This window comes from Mustela nivalis (assembly GCF_964662115.1).
Source record: "Mustela nivalis genome assembly, contig: HAP1_SCAFFOLD_691, whole genome shotgun sequence".
Lineage (NCBI taxonomy): Eukaryota > Metazoa > Chordata > Mammalia > Carnivora > Mustelidae > Mustela > Mustela nivalis.
In genome coordinates, this window is record NW_028135972.1 from 261,376 (window position 1) to 274,867 (window position 13,492).

Below are 13,492 nucleotides of genomic sequence, written 5' to 3' on the forward strand. Positions count from 1 at the left end.
CCTGGACGTTGAGGGAGTTGGAGATGAGGCATGCCAGTGAAAGCTGTCGGAGCTTTCCTGTTTTGGTTTTGTCTGCTTAGCATAACATGTAAGACTGAGTTCTGGTGGCAGGGACCTACTCCTTGGGGCTATAGCACTAGCGAGGGAAGGTCAACTGCTCTGGGCCTTGGCTAAGAGCAACCCCTGCTCCAGAGATATGGTGCCAAGGGCTTATTAATATTGATACTAATTTGCTTTGCTGACCAAATACCTGGTATCAAAAGATGGGAAGGCAAAGACTGGAAGCAGTGTTGTGACCATGGGGTCCAGCCCCAAACTATGAAGAAAACACAAAGTGTATAAATCTGAGTAAGTATATATTTACACACCTTTTAAAATAGGTTGTTATCAAAGATTTAATCAATGGGTAATATGCTCCTCGTGGCTGGGAAGCATCAGTTGCCATATATTAAAAACAAAGAAAAGAGGTGTCTGGGTGGCTTCCTCCATTAAGTGTCCCTTCTTTTCAGGTCATGATACCAGGGTCCTGGGATGGAGCCCCACATCAGGCTCTCTGCTCAGTGGGAAACCTGCTTCTCCTTTTCCCTCTGCCCTGCTGTAGTTCCTCTTCCTGTCTCTCTGTCTGTCAAATAAATAAAATATTAAAACAAATACAAGAAAGAAACAAAATGTTTTTAAAAGGTCTTTTTTTTTTTAAATTTTCTATGGGTGCCTGGATGACTCAGTTGTTTAAGCAGATGTTTGCCTTTGGCTGAGGTCATGATTCCAGTGTACAGGGATCCAGCCCTGCATGGGACTACTTGCACCCCAAGGAGCTTGCTTCTTCCTCTCCCTTTGCACGTGATTCCCCCTGCTTGTGTGCTTCTTCTCTCTCTCTCTCTCTCTCTATCTCTCTCTTGCTGTCCATAAACAAAATAAAATCTTTTACTAAATAAATAAATGAATAAATAAATTTCTAAACCTACTTTCAGTTTAGGTCCCTTAACAAAAATTGCTACTGCTTCATTTAAAAAAAAAAAGATAATTTAGAATGATGCTTCCAGAGTTAAAAAGCTGTTTTGTTTCTTTGTCAAGATTAAATATAGAAGTGCTTAAAAAGTAAAAGAAAAAATATGCTGTATTAACACTAATCACACTATAACTTTGGTGGTTATATCAAGATAATGAAAAGTGATTTTAAGCAAATTTCATTATCAAACATAAAGATCAAGTCAAAATTACAGAAGAGTCAAAGGATGAATTCATCAGGGAGTATAATAATTCTTGACTTTTAATACTTAATAACAGATTTGGGGATATATAGGGAAATACTAAGAAGAAAAGTCATAACTTCCACCTTAGAAGAGAAACGGAAAAAAATTTCAACACCCTTATTTTAAGATTATATAGACAAATGGTCATCAAATTGGTAAGTTATGTAAGACTTGAACAAAATTATCAACTAACTAGATATGCTTGATATTACAGAACACTTCCAACAACCGCAGACTACATATATCTTAAGCCATGATTTTCTTTGCAAAGGTCAACATTGATAATGTTCTAGTCATACCTCCGTGTACCAGGAAAGAAGTAGCATATTTCTTGAAAAACACAGCTATCAAAGCTCCATTGAGAAACCGTTAAGATGGAGAAGGGATTTGCAAATTCTATATCTGATAATGGACATCTACTCTGATTATTAAAAAATGAATAAAAATAAAAAACCTTACTAATAACAAAACAGAGTATCCAATTTTACATGTGAAGAAAATTATTGAAGAGACATGTCACCAAAAGGATATGGATGGCTTATAAGCACATGACAAATTTCTCAACATTTAGACATTAAAGAAATACAAATTAAAATCATAATGAGACATGCTTACATATCTATTAGAATGGCTAAAATTATAAAGGCTAATTGTACTGCGTCTGAGCTAGATTGGGAAGCAACAAAAAATCTAAACTGTTGTTGGCATATATCATGATACCACCACTTTGGAAAATAGTTTGAAAATTTTTTAAAATGCAAAATATGTTGCAGTTACACAAATAGCCATTTTACTTCTAGGCATTTAACCAAGAGAAACATACCCTATGTTCATACAAGGACTTGTATATGAATTTCATAGCAGCTTTATTTTTAAGAATTGAAAACAGTGGAAATGTTCATCAATGTCCATCAATAGAGAAAAGACAAATTATGATCTATTCATTAAAGATATTACTATTCAACATCAAAATGAACTATTTACAATTGGAGATTCTCAAAGTAATGATGCTGAGAAAAAAAAAGCCAGGCAATGAATAGTATATACTGTGTGATTCCATGACTATAAAAAATCTAGAAAATACAAATGTACATATAGTCACAGTCATCAAATATTTTGGTGTGATTTTAGTGCCTTCTTCTGTGCTCCCATAGCTTCCTACACTTGGATCTCCGAGCATTTGTTACACCATGTGAAAATATGAACTCTTTTTCTTTATTCTGTCTTTCTAGAATAAGAACCCTTGAAATTTTATGGACATTTGAACTATCAGTTATTAGCAGAAATTCTATCACACAGTAAGTTTCCAAATATAAAAGCCAGAGTTTTACAATGACTTCTAAGCTTTCACATGATCTAGCCACTCATTTAACCTCGGTGACCTCTTTCCCTGCTACTCTTCAGTCACTCACAGTGGCCTCCTTGCTATTCCTCAGATATGCCAGGCATGGTCCAAACTTATGGCGTTCAAGATAGCCAATTCCTTTGTCTGGAGTGACCTTATTGCTGATAGTTCTGGGCAAATTCATCACCTTTCCATACCTTTGTTCAATTGTTAGCTTCGTTGTAACTACCCTGATCTTCCTATTAAAACTTTTAGCTCCCCATCCCCTGCCTAGCAACCTTGATTTTTCTCACCCTGATCGAATTCTTCTTTTTCCCCATTGTACTCATCATTTTTGAATGCACTATGCAATTTTTATTAAGGTTTATAGCTTTTAATTGTCTCACCCATTAAAATAAAAGTTCTACAAAGCCAAGTATTTCATTTACCAGTGTAGACTGAAGTAATATCTGCCATATAATAGATTCAGTAGAAAACTGGTAAATTTCAAAATAAATTAATGTTGAGTGTATACTGAATTTCCTAAGTCATTTCAATATTTTCTCCAAAAAATAAACTATGTAAAACATACTTTAAATTTACTTTCAAAATATTTTATAGCATATAATGGACAATATACATAAGCCGTAAAGAAACAATCATATAAATAACCATTTCATACCTACTTAAAAATTGCATAATACCACACTCCTAGATCCTCTCTGAATGCTCTAAAATAACCCTTCAAAGGAAATACATTTTTAAAAATAATAGATTTTTTGTCAAATAATTTAATACAATAAAAGTATCATTCATCTATGTAGATCATAATAAATGTTTTTAATAAGCATGAAGTTATAACTCTGAACTGTGCTAAAATGAAACCACCTGCGAAGAGTGAGAGAACAAAAATAAGCATCATTATTCCAAATAATAGGTATTTATTACCTTTGAATCAAAGCATGTGGATTTGTTCAAACTGGCAATAAAGGAATATGGAGACACAAACCATATAAAGTCATATGTTAGATTTCTAAAAGACTTCGAAGGGAAGAGTATACATTTTTTAAATGCTACATAATGCTACATAATGACAAGATGACAGGTTGTGACAAAGAGCATTTAAAAGCTCTACTCATAATGGAACGAAAGGTCATTTCCTGTAATTTGATATATATCATTAATTTACTATATCTGGATACAACATATTACCAAACAGATGTTCATCAAAGACTAAATCATTTTTAATGGAACATAATAATTTGAACCTACATGTATTAATCATTTTTTTCGATCTAACATTTATAGTCTCGCTAAACATTTTATCAGTTGTCGACAAAATTCAAAAAAAATAGGATAAAAAGTCATGTTTGGAAAAGTAAATTTTTTTCAAATTTGCATTTAAATGAAAATATTTGCTGATAATTTTAAAACTTTAAATGTAATTTTATATATATCTGACCTATCAGATGATATAAAATTTTTGGAGAAAATATGACATATTTTTTGATCTTGGTTGAAGGTATTAATAAAGAGCAACTGTTTGTATTATTTGTATTGTGATATCTTAGTTAATAAACATGAATAACTGGTATAAAATATGTTTTTTTAAAAATTGTATTTATTTACTTGACAGAGATCACAGGAAGGCAGAGAGGCAGCCAGAGAGAGAGGAATGGAAGCAGGCTCCCTGCTGAGAAGAGAGCCCACTGTGGGACTCAATCCCAGGAACCTGGAATCATGACCTGAGCCGAAGGCAGAGATTTTAACCCACTGAGCCACCTAGGCGCCCTAAGATATGTTTTTTTTATATAGAATTATAGTTCTTGCCAAAATATGGAACTAGCTGGAACTGAATGCCTCCTTCAAAGTCAGCTCTGGAGAAATTATGCAAGTGTAATATGGAACTATTTCAGATAATTAACCAAAAACAAAGAAATGATGATAAATTCCTTAAAAGACTCAAAGTTGCTCTTGACTGGTATGTTTCAAGCTCTATTCCTGGTTTGAAGACAGGTTTTAACAGGCCTGTCACTGTAGAAATCAGCTGGATGTTTAGAGGCTATCAGAACTGTACAAAAACCTTGAAGGGGTAAAGACTTAAAAATTCTTTAGAGAGGTTAGCTCCCTAAGGCATTATTCCTCCACACATTTTCCTCCAATCAATTAAGACTGATGGATGAGGGCACCTGAGTGGCTCTCTCATCACGTGGGTGGTAGGTTAAGCCTCTGCCTTCATCTCAAGGCATGGTCTCTGGGTCCTGGGATGCAGCCCCACATCGGGCTCTGCTCAAAAGGAAGCCTGCTTCCCTCCCTGCTTGCCTGCCTCTCTGCTTACTTGTGATCTCTCTCTCTCTCTGTGTCCAATAAATAAATAAAATCTTAAAAAAAAGGCTGATGGATGATAAATTATGAAAACTGCTCCCTCCAAATGATGCTTCTTCATAAGGATTTAAGAATTTAAAATTGTAAGAATTTAAAATTGAAACTTGATCATAGGATTTATCTTATAGAATAACATCAAGTGAAGGCAGTTATTATTAGTTCTGAAGTATTTGTGATTCTGAATTCTTGGCCTCATTAGTAAATTTATTTTTAAATTCTCCCATGGAGTGGTGATTGGCCTTCAGTCTTTCATTAATGTACATCATTGGGTCAAATGAGATGTGTGTGCCCAGAACTATATATAATCTTCTTTGTATTTCACTGGAGATGGCATTTCTGAGTTTTGTTCAATTGAATTTGGACAGATGTTTTAATAGTCACTTCTAGAGTTGGCCCTGGAGAATATCTTCTTTTTTTTCTCTTCCCAATTCTCTGAAAAACCCTGACTAATTCACATTATCACAGTGATATCACAATTCAAGTTTTTCCAAACACTTTAGCTGCCAAATAGAAGGAAGCTATTCAGAATGTAATACTATTGTGAATGATTGTGAAAGAAAACATTATCATAATTAAGCTACCAGGTTCCAATGTATTTTATTGTTGCTAGGAAATCCTAGCATACCCAGACTTTATAGAGATTTGATGATCCTAAGAGGAGCTGAACTCATGGACCAAAATAACTATGCACATAAAAAGTACAATCACTTACCTAAAAAAGATGATGTGGTTAACTTTATATGGCAATCCAAGTGTTATTGGAACAGAAATTTAAAAAATAGCTTAGGGGCGCCTAGGTGGCGCAGTGGATTAAACCACTGCCTTCTGCTCAGGTCATGATCTCAGGGTCCTGGGATCAAGTCCTGCATCAGGCTCTCTGCTCAGCAGGGAGTCAGCTCCCCCACCCCCCTCTCTCTGCCTGCCCTCCGTCTACTTGTTATCTCTCTCTGGCAAATAAATAAAGAAAGAAAATCTTAAAAAAAAAAAAAAGAATGACTGTACTTTTAAAAAATAGCTTAAAAGGGCGCCTGGGTGGCTCAGTGGGTTAAGCTGCTGCGTTCGGTTCAGGTCATGATCTCAGGGTCCTGGGATCAAGCCCCACATCGGGCTTTCTGCTCAGCAGGTAGCCTGCTTCCCTTCCTCTCTCTCTGCCTGCCTCTCTGCCTACTTGTGATCTCTCACTGTCAAATAAATAAATAAATTATTTTTAAAAATAGCTTAAAAGTATATGAAAAATAATGATATACATATACAAAGAAAAGATACTATACTGTGAATATAAATTAAGTGAAAATTGTTGAAATAAAGAATACGATAAATGGAGACTAAGATGAATATAGCTGTAAAAGGAATAAATGAGTTGGGAAAAACAAACAAACAAACAAATTAATGACTTCTGCCCAATTCAGCAGAAGAGAAAAAAAAAATAAAGTAAATATTTAAATAAGTACTGAGATAAATTTTGGAGAATTAAAGAAAAAGATACCAGACTTAAAATGATGCCAAACATGAGAAATCAGAAACAAAACAAAACAAAAACCACACACACACAAAACCACTCATATACTTTATGGTGAGTTTTAAGAATATCAAAAACAGAGAAGAGCACAAATGATGCCCAAGAGAAGAACAGATCACCTAAAATGTACAAGAATAATACAGACAGCAGAATTCTCAATAGTAATAGCATATATAGGAGACAGCTGGGTGTTTGTATAGATGGCAAAGATATTTGAAGCTAGATATTATACATCAAGCCAAATTATTGATTAAATTTGAGAGCACAGTAAAAATACAATGAAGCATGTTAGGTCTTAGAACATTTATCACACAGAGACACACATTTTAGAACACTTCCTTGGAGGACAGCTCAATTTAGAGAGAGAAAACAGAATTATGTACTCAAAGGCACATTTTGAAGGAAGGATTGAATATAGTCTGCACTGCAAATATTCTTTAATCGTATGTTCTGAATTTCCTAAATTTTAGAAGTATTTGTTCAAATATTTATCTTTAAATAAACCCTAGGAGACTTTTTCTTGGATTCTGGAAAATCAGTCCATTTGGATAGAAATCTTTTTGTCACTGATGGAAATTTTGATAGCCCTTAAATGTGGAATGCCTAATGTATTGTTACAGCAATTGTGATTTGCCAATACATGGGTGATGTGTGTGTGTTGTGTGTGTGTATTTTTATTTTTGATGGTTTTACTCTTCTATGAGATTTTTAAGTAGACATAGTTTTAATAAATTATGATTTGTTGAAATTTATCTGAGGTTATATATAATAAAATGAAATTTGTGTGAACTAAAGAAGTGCGTCTCCATTTTTTTGTTTTAAGAGTAGACTGGTCTTTAAAAATTGTCCAAAGAAGTACATTATATTCATTATTAAATTTGATAATATACAATAAAGTATTTATGGTCATATAGAACCATATCACATTCTACTATTAATTCATATTAATAATTACCATAAGAGGAAAAAGGGATATTTTTCAAAATGAAAATAAGCGTATTTTTCAGAATATGATATAGTGTTATTCACTGAACAGAGGGAACAAATGTCAAGGTTTAACACAGTTTACAGAATGTTTTAACATAAATTGAAATTTAAATCTGACCAAATTTCACAGTTTTAAGTAAAATGGTAGCACTTTATATCCTTGAAAAGTGGTAAGTGACCCAAAACATTGCTTAGAAAAACAAATTTAACACTACACTAGTCTGAGATGGTTAAGTGATGGTACAACTTGCCATTGTGTATCATCAAATGGTATTTTTTTTTTTTTGGTCTTGTCATTATATTTTATTTTAGCCATTCTGGTAAGTGTGTAGTGATATCTCAGTGTCATTAATTGCATTTCCTTGATGTCTAATTATGTCAAAATATATTATTTTGATGGTTAATGTTCTGAGCTTTTGCAGTTCAAGACCATGAAGCCACTTAGGAAAAATACAGTTGCAGATGCACTCATTGACCAACTCTTATTTAGAAATAAGAAGAAACATTACTACCCATTCCAAAAAAAATTGACTTGTTATGCACTAGGGATTTTATAAATTACCTGACACAACTTATATAGTAAGATGAAATGGGACAGGCGGCTTCTTGCAGCTATATACAACATCATTTTAATTTCAATTTTCAGTATAATTTTTCCAAGGTATACACAGAATATATATTTAATGTAAATTGTGAACATTTTAACTCTGTATATGGAAATTAATCAATTTTAAGTTTATAACAATCAAAATTAACAGAAGTTTATTTTAAGTTACTTAGCTTTCTCTGCATTGCAAGACAGAATAATCAAGAATTGGTAAGAAAAAAATAATCTCTGTAAAATTACCGGGGGTGCATCATAATGTGTTCGGTAACCGATCAAACTCACAATTTGGATTGAATGTCAAGTGATTTTTCAAATCTGCAACTCATTGTCAATTTTTTTTTCTTCATTGTGTCTTAATAAATTACTGTGTTCATTTGCATGGAAGTGAAGAAAAATGCATGACATTTCATCTCAACACTAACACTTTTAACTGGCAACTCTGAATGTACTTTACAGCAGTGTAACAAAGTAAAGATCAATGATTTTTCATGAAATATTTGTTATAATTCTCAAGGAGATAGGGAGTTTGTGAAAAAATGCAAATCACTTTACGACTAAACACATTGTTTATTTCAGCTAATTTTAAGAAAATATGCTAAGACTCTCTCAAAAAAGGAAGCAATGATTTAGGTTTTCCTTCAAACTCCTTATCTAATCCTGAACCAACAACACATAGTTCAAAGAGCAACTAATTTGAGCAGCTCCAATTTACCCATTTCCTAACAATGCTTAATTTAGTGGAATTTCTGTCCAATTATGTTAATTTGATGTAGTGAAAGACAAACATTCAAAAAGATCATCCTTAATTTATATAGATTGCCAAACTCTGCATTTTCTGAATGACGCCCAGGAACATATTTTCAAAAACAAACAAACAATGCCAGAACCACTATTAGGTCATCTCTAGGCAGAAAGTGATTCAGAGGCTACATTACTCTCCCCTCAAAGTATACTGTAGGCACTGAAACTACTACCCTAAGTCTGTGCTATCAAATTCCTTAATTTAGAAAGTTTTAAAACCCATCTGTGTGGGAGTATTTCATTTACAGATAGAGATTTGGTTGTTTATACATTTTCATACTTGATTTTTAGGGTGTAATAACTATGTTTTAAAATTCATGGTGGTTTTGAATACTGTTGGATAATTGTGCTAAAATGGCATATCCATTCCTTCTAGGAAACAGAAATTATAGAAAGGTAGTGCTTTTCAGATCTGACATCTTTGAGTCATTGCAGTTTCAGTATAAATGCAATAGGAAAAGTGACATTCATATTTATGATATTTTCTATAAATAAATTAGAATGTACTGGAGGCCTGATATAAAGTGGGATGCCTAAACTTCAGTAAGATCTTGTTTTCAATTCAAAATAAATTTTATTTTTTATTTTTTTTATAATGTCCCTCAATTTCAGATAAGCACCCCTCTAAGGTCCACTCCATTTTTTTTAAGATTTTATTTATTTTATTTGACAGATAGAGATCACAAGTAGGCAGAGAGGCAGGCAGAGAGAGAGGGAAGAGGAAGCAGGCTCCCTGCTAGGCAGAGAGCCCAATGCGGGGCTCAATCCCAGGACCCTGGGATCATGACCTGAGCCAAAGGCAGAGGCTTTAATCCACTGAGCCACCCAGGCGCCCCCAAAATAAATTTTAAATTGAATTATGCACGTCTAAGTTCAGAGACAATAAACATCAACCAACACAATTAATAAGTTCTATTTCTTGAAATTTCGGGAACATTGACAGTCTCATCTCCTGGAAGAACAACAGCTAAAATTTTTGGTCATGGATTCTTGCTAAAATATCACTTTCCCAAAGAAAATTAATGTTATGAATTTTCATTGATTGTTATTGATCATGAAGAATATAACAACCACGATAAAAAGAGTAGGAAAAACATGATATCTCATCTGTAAGGGCATGTGGAAAGTAGGAAATGCTAATATAAATAACTACCATTATGTCCTAAGTTAACATAATATAACGGAACACAAATATTTCATAACAATATTTTCTAGGCTCATTCTGATAACTCTTTTCTACATTCAAATTTAAAGGTTGAGGCATGTGATATATATTACACAAAAGACATCCCAAGGAATTCGTTAAAAAAAAAAAACTCTTAAAATTGGACAAATCCAAAGGAATTTTTTTCTAATTTAATTAACAAATTATGAATCGACTTACCTATTTCATCACAGTGTATCAGGCACCAATAATATTTTTTAATCGTCATACCTGATGCAATAGTTACCATCTTTCAGACATACTGATCAGGAACAAGCAAATAAACAAGAGCACCATAGCTTAAGATCTACCTGCATAACTATAGGACTAATTCAGACAATCTCTTCACCACAACATAGCAATGAATAGAAATCATACATGCTCTGTAATGGACATACAGATGAGATAGAAGGGATGAGTGTTAATATATGCAGAATCTTTATTAATTACATTGTAAAACATAATATGCAAAAACAGAATACAATTTTAGAAATACCCAGGTCACCATCATTGTTTTATTTTTATATGTGTAGGTAAGGAGTTTAATCAACAATCCATGACTATTCAACTTCTTATATTTTGAAAATTTTAGCAAAAGTAACAAACCTAGCAACTAGAAAATTGTATCTATCTGCAAAATACAGCTTTGCCAGTATGGTAGAGGAAAAGCAAAACAAAATAAGTAAGAAAAGTTTAACATTTCACAAGAGTTTTACTTTTATTTTTTTATTTGTTATTTTTTATTTCTCATTTATTATTTACTTCTATTTTCTACTTTATTTTAATGAAAATGTCATGACCATAACATAAGAGCAGAATTAAACCAACATGAGAAATTATTTTTTCATAGGTTAAAATAAACTAGCTTGGTGATTAATTCAAAAATTATATTACAAACTTCAGTGTGCTTGCAGTAAGTATCACTGCATAAACAAATGAGTCAGGAGTCATAAACTAATGATGATTCTAAATGTTATTTAGAGAGACATTCTGTTCTTAATATATTTCAAATATTCTACACAAGGCAAAGTGGATCCAAGTAATCTGTAGGCAAAATAAGATTTTAGAGAAGTATATATTTCCAACAGTATTTATAAATTATTACCTTTATGTAAGGCATCATCCTGGACTTTGTGGAAAACACACAAAGGAGTAAGAAGTGGCCCTTCAAGAAACATATACAATATCAAGGTTTAACATGAAGCAGCATGTCTTCTCTAAGTAAAAAAACATTGTACCAACTGACTTTACTGAAACTTTATATTTATTGCTCTCGTTTTAGGTCATAGTGTCCTTCTGCATGCAGGCTGCTAGAACGGACATGATATAGACTGAATAGCTTATAAAGAACAGGAATTTATTTCTCACAGTTCTAGAACTGAGAAGTTCAAGATTAAGGAATGGGCAGATCCAGGGAGAGCCCACTTCCTCATAGATGGCTATCTTCTCACTGTAAACGTACATGATGAATGAATCAAGAGAACTCTCTGGGGTCTCCTTTAAAAGGACTGTAATCCCACTTATGACCTAATCACCTCCCAAAGGCCCCTATGTTTTAATACTACCACTTCCAGAGTTAGATTTCATAATATGATTTTGGGAGACATAAACATTCACACCATAGTATATATAAACAAAAAAGACACAAAAACAACAAACAACAGAAATTATTTTAACTACCTATTATTTTCAACTACATAAAATTTTGTTTCTATATAATATTAAATAACTCATTTGAGTGATTCACTTATATCCAATGCATCTGAGTGCAATTAAATTTGCTTACCCAACATATCCAGCAGCATATTTCTTCAGAATATCCCATTCCCCACCTTACGGGATTTACCACAATTAGAAGACAGGGGATAGAGGATAGATAGATAGATGTATACGTAAACACACTTGTACATACACATATGCATATTTTTCCTGTTAATCATACTCATGCAAATAACTTTTAAGCTCAAGGAAACCTGTCTTGTGTGTTACTTAATATCCAGTTTTTAGTCAACATCCAAAAACAAATAATCCAATAAAAACATGGATAGAAGACATGAATAATTGTTTCCCCAAAGAACACATTCAAATGTTCAGTAGATAACATGAAAAGATGTCCATCATCATGAATCATTAGGAAATTGCAAAGCAAAACTAGATAGACATACCACCTCACACCTGTCAGAATGGCTAAAATCAACACTACAAGAAACAAAAGGTGTTGGAGAGGATGTGAAAAAGTAACACTTGTGGGGGCTGCCTGGGAGGCTCAGTGGGTTAAGCCTCTGCCTTCAGCTCAGGTCATGATCTCAGGATCCTGGGATCAAGTCCCACATCGGGCTCTCTGCCAGGCATGGAGCCTGCTCCCTCCTCTCTCTCTCTACTTGTGATCTATCTCTGTCAAATGAATAAAATCTTAAAAAAAAAGAAAAAATAACAATTGAGAACTGTTGGTGGTGATGCAAACTGATACAGCCATATTTGAAAACAGTATGGAATTTCCATAAAATTTAAAAATAGAAGTCCTTTGTGATCCAACAATCCTGCTGGTGTGTATTTACCCAATGAATATAAGAAAACTTATTCAAAGGGATGCTAGCACCCCTATGTTTATAGCAGCATTATTTGTAAAGCTAAGATATGGAAAGAGCCCAAGTATCCCTCAATTGATGAATAAATAAAGAATAAGTGGTATGTATATACAATGGAATATTATTCTGCCATAAAAAAGACTGAAATCTTGCCATTTGCAATAACATGGATGGAACTAGACAGTATAATGCTAAAAGTGAAATAAGTCAGTCAGAGAAAGACAAATACCTTTACTCATATATGGAATAAAAGAAACAAAACAAACAAACAAAGGGGAAAATAACAAGACATAGAAAGAGAAACAAAGCAAGAAACAGACATTTCATTACAGAGAACAAACTGATGGTTACTTGAGGGGATCTTAAAGGAGTGATGGATTAAATAAGTGATGGGGGTTAATTAGAGCACTTGTCATGATGAGCACTGAGTGCTATATGTTATATTGTACACATGAAAATAATACAACCATATATGTTAACTAACTGGATTTCAAATGAAAACTTCTTTAAAATCCCAGTTTTAGCTCACATTCTGGCTTACAAAAGGGATTTAGTCCGGAATTTGGAGATTAGTTAATGAACAAATAAGGAGTGAACAGGCAGTTGTTAGATAAAATTACTATCCTTTCTGGCATGATCTTATACCTTTTATCTAGAATTATTTTTAGCACTTAGACTCTTCCTATTTTATTTTGCGTCATTAAACAAAAATTTCCTCAAAAGACCTTAGACTCCATCCAATTTGAGCAACAGTGTGAGAGAGGAAATGGTGTCCAGGAGGAAAAAAAAAAAGATGAAACTACTTTTGTTTACTAGTGAATGCA